The sequence below is a fragment of the Triticum aestivum genome, chromosome 5A, assembly GCF_018294505.1.
Source record: "Triticum aestivum cultivar Chinese Spring chromosome 5A, IWGSC CS RefSeq v2.1, whole genome shotgun sequence".
Taxonomy (NCBI): Eukaryota; Viridiplantae; Streptophyta; class Magnoliopsida; order Poales; family Poaceae; genus Triticum; species Triticum aestivum.
Genome location: NC_057806.1, coordinates 252,775,973 through 252,786,672, shown reverse-complemented (window position 1 = coordinate 252,786,672; position 10,700 = coordinate 252,775,973).

Here is a 10,700-nt window from a genome sequence, read left to right as displayed (position 1 = left end):
CCCTAAACGCATTTTTCAAAAAAATTTCTGGCTATCCTATTTTTAGGTGTTTCTGAGTGTTTTGAGACAGGTGCCATTATAGGAAGTTTTTTTTGACCCGTTTCCAGTTTTTGGGTCCGGGCAGTCGAAAAAAAAAAAATTTGGTCGAAAAATTTCGTGCCCATCCTGTCAGTTTAAGCTAGGAAGAGTTTTGAGACACTCGCCATTATAGTGATTTTTCGCAAAAAAAAGTAGCGCAAAAAAAAGAGCGCAAAAAAAAAGGAGCGAATTTTTTTTTTCAGAGTGTGCTTTTCCCTTGTTTACGTGCCGCGCCGTGATTTTGTTGGTGTTCTAGGCTCGCGTCTCTAGCACAGTCTAGCCTAGGACCAGCACAGTACCGTCGTTGAGCGTTTATTCAACTTTGCATCTCTGAATTGATTATTGCTGACCCTTTTTGCTACCATAGTATAAGCCTTCCCAGCTCCACATACATCTACGTCGTGCGTTTGACTCTCCCTGGTAATCGCTCTATCCAAGCTTTGAGAGTTTTGACTACAACGGTTGCCGATCACCGCCTGTTGCTGGGTAAGAACTGGTAAGAATTTGAGTTTTGCTTGACGGATTTGTGACACCCACCACCACCACTTGTTCGTAGTCTGTAGGATCATATTCTTGTGTGTTTCTATTGCTGCTAACCATGCCAGGATCACAAGCCGACGAGATTGACTGGGAGAATTTATCGAACAAGGAGCTTCATGATAAGTTTCAGCAAATGATGACTGAACAGGTGCAAGATGTGCTAAACAATTTTGAAGAGGCCATGGAGAAGATCACTGGCCTTGAGAAGACGTTCGAAACAAAGCTCGATAACAGATTTAATGAATTGCTCGCGCGTCTTCCACCACCACCACCCGCTGCACCTAACGCACCTCTCCAACAACAACAACAACGACTACCTCCACGTCGCGAAATAGACCTTCGCCGAGCGAGCCGTGTTCCTCTTGCGTTTGGCCAAACTGTTGGTGCTGCTGTTGATACTTCTGTGGCTCGTGCTACTGCTGTTGCTGGTACCCAGGAGGATGATGAGTATGCGGGTGATTATGAGGATGAGGTTGATCAAAATCAGATCTACGAGCAGCCACCAGCACCACCACCAGCAGGTCGACCTCAGGTATATATTCGTAATGGTAGGCCTGCACCACCACCTCAGATACGAGATGATGTCCATATTCCTAAACTGAAATTGAATATTCCACCATTTGAGGGTAGATATGTTCCTGATATATATCTTACTTGGGAGTTAGAAACTGAACAACGATTTACATGTTTACAATATCCTGAGGAGAGACGAGTTCCTGCTGCTGTTTGTGCTTTCACTAGTTTTGCATGTGTATGGTGGTCTGAACATTGTAGATTATATCCTATTCCAACTACTTGGGCTGCTTTGAAAACTGCTATGCGTACGCGTTGGGTTCCACCATATTATCAACGTGAATTGCTTCAAAAATTGCAGCGTTTAAGACAAGGAAAAAATTCTGTAGAAGAATATTATCAGGAATTACAAACTGGCATGATTAGATGTGGTATTGTTGAGGAGAATGAAGCTATGCTTGCACGTTTTCTGGGTGGATTAAATAGAGAGATTCAGACCATTCTAGACTATAAGGAGTATACTAATATCACTCGTTTATTCCATCTTGCTTGTAAAGCTGAACGTGAAGTGCAGGATCGACAAGCATTGGGGCGAACTAACTTTTCTGCAGGCCGACCTTCATCATGGACACCACGTGCATCTTCTACTTCAACTGCACCAGCACCTCCATCAGGTGCCACCTCCAGCCGTGATACAAGAAAACAGGCACAACCACCATTATCTTCCAAGAGCGCACCTGCGGGGCCTGCACAGCGTTCTTCTTCTTCCATGGCATCAACAGGGCACACAAGTGATATTATTTGTCGTCGTTGTAAGGGAGGAGGTCATTATGCGAGGGAATGCAAATCTCCGCGTGTGATGATTGCTACTGCGGATGGTGGATATGAGTCCGCTAGTGACTATGATGAGGAGACTTTGGCTCTTATTACACGTGAAGAACATGGTGGAGATGATTCTGATCATGAGACGCAATACATGGCTCCTGAAGACGCTGACAGGTATGAATGTTTAGTTGCTCAACGTGTTTTGAGTGTGCAGGTCACACAAGCTGAGCAAAATCAGAGGCACAATTTGTTCCATACCAAGGGAGTTGTGAAGGAACGTTCTGTGCGCGTCATCATAGACGGAGGGAGCTGCAACAACTTGGCTAGCATGGAGATGGTGGAGAAGCTTTCTCTCACCACAAGACCACATCCACATCCTTACTACATCCAATGGTTCAACAATAGCGGCAAGGTTAAGGTAACACGTACTGTTCGTGTGCATTTTAGTATCTCTACATATGCTGATTATGTTGATTGTGATGTGGTACCTATGCAAGCATGTTCCTTATTACTTGGTAGACCATGGCAATTTGAGAAAAATTATGTACACCATGGTAGAAACAATCACTATACTCTTGTTCATAAGGATAAAAATATTACTTTGCTTCCTATGACTCCTGATTCCATTTTGAAAGATGATATTAATAGAGCTAATAAAGCAAAACAGGAGACGAATAAGAGTGAAAATCAGATTGTGGCAAAAGAATTTGAGCAACAAATGAAGCCTAATAATAAACCATCTAGTGTTGCTTCTGAAATTAAATTGAAAAGTGCATGTTTATTTGCCACCAAATCTGATATTGATGAGCTAGATTTCAGCAAATCTGTTTGCTATGCTTTTGTGTGCAAAGAGGCATTATTTTCATTCGAGGACGTGCCTTCCTCTTTGCCTCCTGCTGTCACTAACATTTTGCAGGAGTTCGCTGACGTCTTTCCACAAGACGTGCCACCGGGATTACCGCCTATTCGAGGGATTGAGCATCAAATTGACTTAATTCCCGGTGCTTCACTGCCAAACCGTGCACCATACCGTACCAATCCAGAGGAGACGAAGGAGATTATGCGTCAAGTACAAGAGCTTCTCGACAAAGGTTATATACGCGAATCCCTTAGTCCTTGTGCTGTTCCTATTATTCTAGTGCCGAAAAGGATGGTACATCACGTATGTGTGTTGATTGTAGAGGCATTAATAATATTACTATTCGTTATCGTCATCCTATTCCTAGGCTAGATGATATGCTTGATGAATTGAGTGGCTCTACAATATTCTCCAAAGTTGATTTGCGTAGTGGATACCATCAAATTCGTATGAAATTGGGAGATGAATGGAAAACAGCATTTAAAACTAAGTTTGGATTATATGAGTGGTTAATCATGCCTTTTGGGTTAACTAATGCGCCTAGTACTTTCATGAGACTAATGAACGAAGTTTTACGTGCTTTCATTGGACGATTTGTGGTAGTCTATTTTGATGATATACTGATTTATAGCAGATCTTTGGAAGAACATTTGGAACATTTACGTGCTGTTTTTATTGCTCTACGTGATGCACGTTTGTTTGGTAACCTTGGGAAGTGCACCTTTTGCACCGACCGAGTATCTTTTCTTGGCTATGTTGTTACTCCACAGGGAATTGAAGTTGACAAAGCCAAGATTGAAGCTATTGAGAGTTGGCCGCAGCCCAAAACGGTCACACAAGTGAGGAGTTTTCTTGGCCTCGCTGGATTCTATAGGCGTTTTGTGAGAGATTTCAGCACCATTGCTGCACCTCTCAACGAGCTTACAAAGAAGGATGTGCCTTTTGTTTGGGGTACCGCACAGGAAGAAGCCTTCACGGTATTGAAAGATAAGTTGACACATGCTCCTTTACTCCAACTTCCTGATTTTAATAAGACTTTTGAGCTTGAATGTGATGCTAGTGGAATTGGATTAGGAGGTGTGTTATTACAAGATGGCAAACCTGTTGCATACTTTTCTCCATGCTTGTTCTTGCTCCAATGTTCATCCTTCTCCAAGCTAGGCCCTTCATTTGTAAGCAAAACAAATGTATCCAATTTAGGCAGCATCATATTCTCATGAACATTAGAATCATTACCAAGAAACGAAAGTACCTGGTAATTTAGTTGGCGTGCACGAGCTCTAGTAATTGGTCCAGTATGTATAGCAGCAGGGGCTGTGGGTGTAACAATTGTATTGATGTCCTCATCATCCTCCCCTTCTTGAAATGAAGTCGTCCTCGACGGAAGTTCATCTTCGTCACCCAAATAAGGCTTCAAATCTGCAATGTTAAAAGTGGGACTAACCCCAAAATCCGAAGATGGAAGAGGCAACAAATCAATAGGTGCACGAGGTAGGAAACCATACACAACTTCAAAAGGGCACATCTTAGTAGTAGAATGCAATGAACGATTATAAGCAAATTCAATATGAGGCAAGCATTCCTCCCACATTTTCTTATTATTCTTCAAAACAGCCCTAAGCATAGTAGACAACGTTCTATTGACTACTTCAGTTTGTCCATCAGTTTGGGGGTGACAAGTAGTACTAAAAAGCAGTTTAGTCCCCAACTTAGCCCATAAACATCTCCAAAAGTGGCTAAGTAATTTAGTATCACGATCTGAAACAATAGTATTTGGCACACCATGCAAGCGAATAATTTCACGAAAGAACAAATCAGCAACATTAACAGCATCATCGCTTTTATGACATGGTATAAAGTGTGCCATTTTCGAGAATCTATCCACGACAACAAATATGCTATCCCTCCCCTTCTTTGTTCGAGGTAAACCTAAAACAAAGTCCATAGATATATCCTCCCAAGGAACACTAGGTACAGGCAAAGGCATATATAAACCATGAGGATTGAGTCGTGACTTAGCTTTTTGACATGTAGTGCAGCGAGCAATAAAACGCTCAATATCCCGTCTCATCTTTGGCCAAAAGAAATGTGTAGCAAGTACGTCCTCCGTCTTCTTCACGCCAAAGTGTCCCATTAATCCTCCTCCATGCGCCTCCTGCAACAACAAAAGACGAACGGAGCTAGCTGGAATGCATAGCTTGTTAGCACGAAACACAAATCCATCGTTAACAACAAACTTGTTCCACATTCTTCCTTCTTTACAATTCTGCATTACATCTTTAAAATCAGCATCATGCACATATTGATCTTTGATGGTCTCCAAACCAAATATAGTATAGCGACGAGACAATGCATCAGCAATAACATTTTCTTTTCCCTTCTTGTGTTTAATGACATAAGGGAAAGTCTCAATGAATTCAACCCATTTAGCATGTCTACGATTCAGTTTAGCTTGACTTTTAATATGTTTCAAAGATTCATGATCAGAATGTATAACAAATTCTTTGGGCCATAAATAATGTTGCCATGTTTCTAAAGTCCGAACAAGAGCATATAATTCTTTATCATAAGTAGAATAATTCAGACTAGGCCCACTCAATTTTTCAGAAAAGTATGCAACAGGTTTGCCATCTTGTAATAACACACCTCCTAATCCAATTCCACTAGCATCACATTCAAGCTCAAAAGTCTTATTAAAATCAGGAAGTTGGAGTAAAGGAGCATGTGTCAACTTATCTTTCAATACCGTTAAGGCTTCTTCCTGTGCGGTACCCCAAACAAAAGGCACATCCTTCTTTGTAAGCTCGTTGAGAGGTGCAGCAATGGTGCTGAAATCTCTCACAAAACGCCTATAGAATCCAGCGAGGCCAAGAAAACTCCTCACTTGTGTGACCGTTTTGGGCTGCGGCCAACTCTCAATAGCTTCAATCTTGGCTTTGTCAACTTCAATTCCCTGTGGAGTAACAACATAGCCAAGAAAAGATACTCGGTCGGTGCAAAAGGTGCACTTCCCAAGGTTACCAAACAAACGTGCATCACGTAGAGCAATAAAAACAGCACGTAAATGTTCCAAATGTTCTTCCAAAGATCTGCTATAAATCAGTATATCATCAAAATAGACTACCACAAATCGTCCAATGAAAGCACGTAAAACTTCGTTCATTAGTCTCATGAAAGTACTAGGCGCATTAGTTAACCCAAAAGGCATGATTAACCACTCATATAATCCAAACTTAGTTTTAAATGCTGTTTTCCATTCATCTCCCAATTTCATACGAATTTGATGGTATCCACTACGCAAATCAACTTTGGAGAATATTGTAGAGCCACTCAATTCATCAAGCATATCATCTAGCCTAGGAATAGGATGACGATAACGAATAGTAATATTATTAATGCCTCTACAATCAACACACATACGTGATGTACCATCCTTTTCGGCACTAGAATAATAGGAACAGCACAAGGACTAAGGGATTCGCGTATATAACCTTTGTCGAGAAGCTCTTGTACTTGACGCATAATCTCCTTCGTCTCCTCTGGATTGGTACGGTATGGTGCACGGTTTGGCAGTGAAGCACCGGGAATTAAGTCAATTTGATGCTCAATCCCTCGAATAGGCGGTAATCCCGGTGGCACGTCTTGTGGAAAGACGTCAGCGAACTCCTGCAAAATGTTAGTGACAGCAGGAGGCAAAGAGGAAGGCACGTCCTCGAATGAAAATAATGCCTCTTTGCACACAAAAGCATAGCAAACAGATTTGCTGAAATCTAGCTCATCAATATCAGATTTGGTGGCAAATAAACATGCACTTTTCAATTTAATTTCAGAAGCAACACTAGATGGTTTATTATTAGGCTTCATTTGTTGCTCAAATTCTTTTGCCACAATCTGATTTTCACTCTTATTCGTCTCCTGTTTTGCTTTATTAGCTCTATTAATATCATCTTTCAAAATGGAATCAGGAGTCATAGGAAGCAAAGTAATATTTTTATCCTTATGAACAAGAGTATAGTGATTGTTTCTACCATGGTGTACATAATTTTTCTCAAATTGCCATGGTCTACCAAGTAATAAGGAACATGCTTGCATAGGTACCACATCACAATCAACATAATCAGCATATGTAGAGATACTAAAATGCACACGAACAGTACGTGTTACCTTAACCTTGCCGCTATTGTTGAACCATTGGATGTAGTAAGGATGTGGATGTGGTCTTGTGGTGAGAGAAAGCTTCTCCACCATCTCCATGCTAGCCAAGTTGTTGCAGCTCCCTCCGTCTATGATGACGCGCACAGAACGTTCCTTCACAACTCCCTTGGTATGGAACAAATTGTGCCTCTGATTTTGCTCAGCTTGTGTGACCTGCACACTCAAAACACGTTGAGCAACTAAACATTCATACCTGTCAGCGTCTTCAGGAGCCATGTATTGCGTCTCATGATCAGAATCATCTCCACCATTTTCTTCACGTGTAATAAGAGCCAATGTGATAGAGGCTAAGGTGTCCCGTCTTTCGATGAGATGGTGGATTTCGCTTTGGTGGAAGTTGACTTTGACGATCCGACTACGAACGTGCGAGGACGTCGCGCCTTAGCAATCGCTAAACCAACTCCGAGAGGTTATTGACCACGCCGGAGCACGATCAACCTGACCACGAGGGTCTGTTTCCTGCGAGCAAACGAAGAACAAGCAAGAAACTAAGATTGCAATCTGGATATTGCGAATATAAGATGAAAGCTTTATTGATCAAGGTGGGGTTCTGTGACGCCTTTGTCTGGTCGTTGAACACAAACGAAGTACGCGAAGTTGCAGCTATGGCGAACTTTTAATCTAAACAAAACCCAAAGTCTAAACGATGCCCTAAGGGCTGTATATATGGAGGAAGAGGGGGGAATTTCGTGGCCCTTGGTGGAGGAGTCCGAAATCAACCCTATCTCTTGTTTCCCCACACATACGGACTCTAAAAATAGCCTATACTTATGTATTTCGAAATTACATGGGCCTGGCCCAATAATAAGGTGACGCGGCACCTAAAATAGCCTCGGGACGAAATTTATGAAGTGGCATCTTGTATATTTCGTCCAAGGCTTCATGCACCCATTATGGTGGCTTCAAAGTCCTGAAATCATCACTTGTAACTCCGTTCTTGTTCCCCTTGCGCATGCCATCATCTCCATGCTTGTTCTCGCTCCAATGTTCATCCTTCTCCAAGCTAGGCCCTTCATTTGTAAGCAAAACAAATGTATCCAATTTAGGCAGTATCATATTCTCATGAACATTAGAATCATTACCAAGAAACGAAAGTACCTGGTAATTTAGTTGGCGTGCACGAGCTCTAGTAATTGGTCCAGTATGTATAGCAGCAGGGGCTGTGGGTGTAACAATTGTATTGATGTCCTCATCATCCTCCCCTTCTTGAAATGAAGTCGTCCTCGACGGAAGTCCATCTTCCTCATCCAAATAAGGCTTCAAATCTGCAATGTTAAAAGTGGGACTAACCCCAAAATCTGCAGGCAGCTCAAGTTTATATGCATTATCATTTATTTTCTCTAACACCTTAAAGGGACCATCAGCACGTGGCATTAGCTTTGATTTGCGCAAATCAGGAAATCTATCCTTACGCAAATGTAACCAAACAAGATCTCCAGGTGCAAACACAACATGTTTTCTACCCTTATCTCCAGCAAGTTTATATTTAGCATTCATACGCTCAATGTTTTCCTTAGTTAACTCATGCATTTTTAAAATCAATTCAGCACGTTGTTTAACATCAAAATTAACCTTATCCGAAGATGGAAGAGGCAACAAATCAATAGGTGCACGAGGTAGGAAACCATACATAACTTCAAAAGGGCACATCTTAGTAGTAGAATGCAATGAACGATTATAAGCAAATTCAATATGAGGCAAGCATTCCTCCCACATTTTCTTATTATTCTTCAAAACAGCCCTAAGCATAGTAGACAACGTTCTATTGACTACTTCAGTTTGTCCATCAGTTTGGGGGTGACAAGTAGTACTAAAAAGCAGTTTAGTCCCCAACTTAGCCCATAAACATCTCCAAAAGTGGCTAAGAAATTTAGTATCACGATCTGAAACAATAGTATTTGGCACACCATGCAAGCGAATAATTTCACGAAAGAACAAATCAGCAACATTAACAGCATCATCGCTTTTATGACATGGTATAAAGTGTGCCATTTTCGAGAATCTATCCACGACAACAAATATGCTATCCCTCCCCTTCTTTGTACGAGGTAAACCTAAAACAAAGTCCATAGATATATCCTCCCAAGGAACACTAGGTACAGGCAAAGGCATATATAAACCATGAGGATTGAGTCGTGACTTAGCTTTTTGACATGTAGTGCAGCGAGCAATAAAACGCTCAACATCCCGTCTCATCTTTGGCCAAAAGAAATGTGTAGCAAGTACGTCCTCCGTCTTCTTCACGCCAAAGTGTCCCATTAATCCTCCTCCATGCGCCTCCTGCAACAACAAAAGACGAACGGAGCTAGCTGGAATGCATAGCTTGTTAGCACGAAACACAAATCCATCGTTAACAACAAACTTGTTCCACATTCTTCCTTCTTTACAATTCTGCATTACATCTTTAAAATCAGCATCATGCACATATTGATCTTTGATGGTCTCCAAACCAAATATTTTGAAGTCAAGTTGTGAAAGCATAGTATAGCGACGAGACAATGCATCAGCAATAACATTTTCTTTTCTCTTCTTGTGTTTAATGACATAAGGGAAAGTCTCAATGAATTCAACCCATTTAGCATGTCTACGATTCAGTTTAGCTTGACTTTTAATATGTTTCAAAGATTCATGATCAGAATGTATAACAAATTCTTTGGGCCATAAATAATGTTGCCATGTTTCTAAAGTCCGAACAAGAGCATATAATTCTTTATCATAAGTAGAATAATTCAGACTAGGCCCACTCAATTTTTCAGAAAAGTATGCAACGGGTTTGCCATCTTGTAATAACACACCTCCTAATCCAATTCCACTTGCATCACATTCAAGCTCAAAAGTCTTATTAAAATCAGGAAGTTGGAGTAAAGGAGCATGTGTCAACTTATCTTTCAATACGGAGAAGGCTTCTTCCTGTGCGGTACCCCAAAGAAAAGGCACATCTTTCTTTGTAAGCTCATTGAGAGGTGCAGCAATGGTGCTGAAATCTCTCACAAAACGCCTAAAGAATCCAGCGAGGCCAAGAAAACTCCTCACGTGTGTGACCGTTTTGGGCTGCGGCCAACTCTCAATAGCTTCAATCTTGGCTTTATCAACTTCAATTCCCTGTGGAGTAACAACATAGCCAAGAAAAGATACTCGGTCGGTGCAAAAGGTGCACTTCCCAAGGTTACCAAACAAACGTGCATCACGTGGAGCAATAAAAACAGCACGTAAATGTTCCAAATGTTCTTCCAAAGATCTGCTATAAATCAATATGTCATCAAAGTAAACTACCACAAATCGTCCAATGAAAGCACGTAAAACTTCGTTCATTAATCTCATGAAAGTACTAGGTGCATTAGTTAACCCAAAAGGCATGACTAACCACTCATATAATCCAAACTTAGTTTTAAATGCTGTTTTCCATTCATCTCCCAATTTCATACGAATTTGATGGTAGCCACTACGCAAATCAACTTTGGAGAATATTGTAGAGCCACTCAATTCATCAAGCATATCATCTAGCCTAGGAATAGGATGACGATAACGAATAGTAATATTATTAATGCCTCTACAATCAACACACATACGTGATGTACCATCCTTTTTCGGCACTAGAATAATAGGAACAGCACAAGGACTAAGGGATTCGCGTATATAACCTTTGTCGAGAAGCTCTTGTACTTGACGC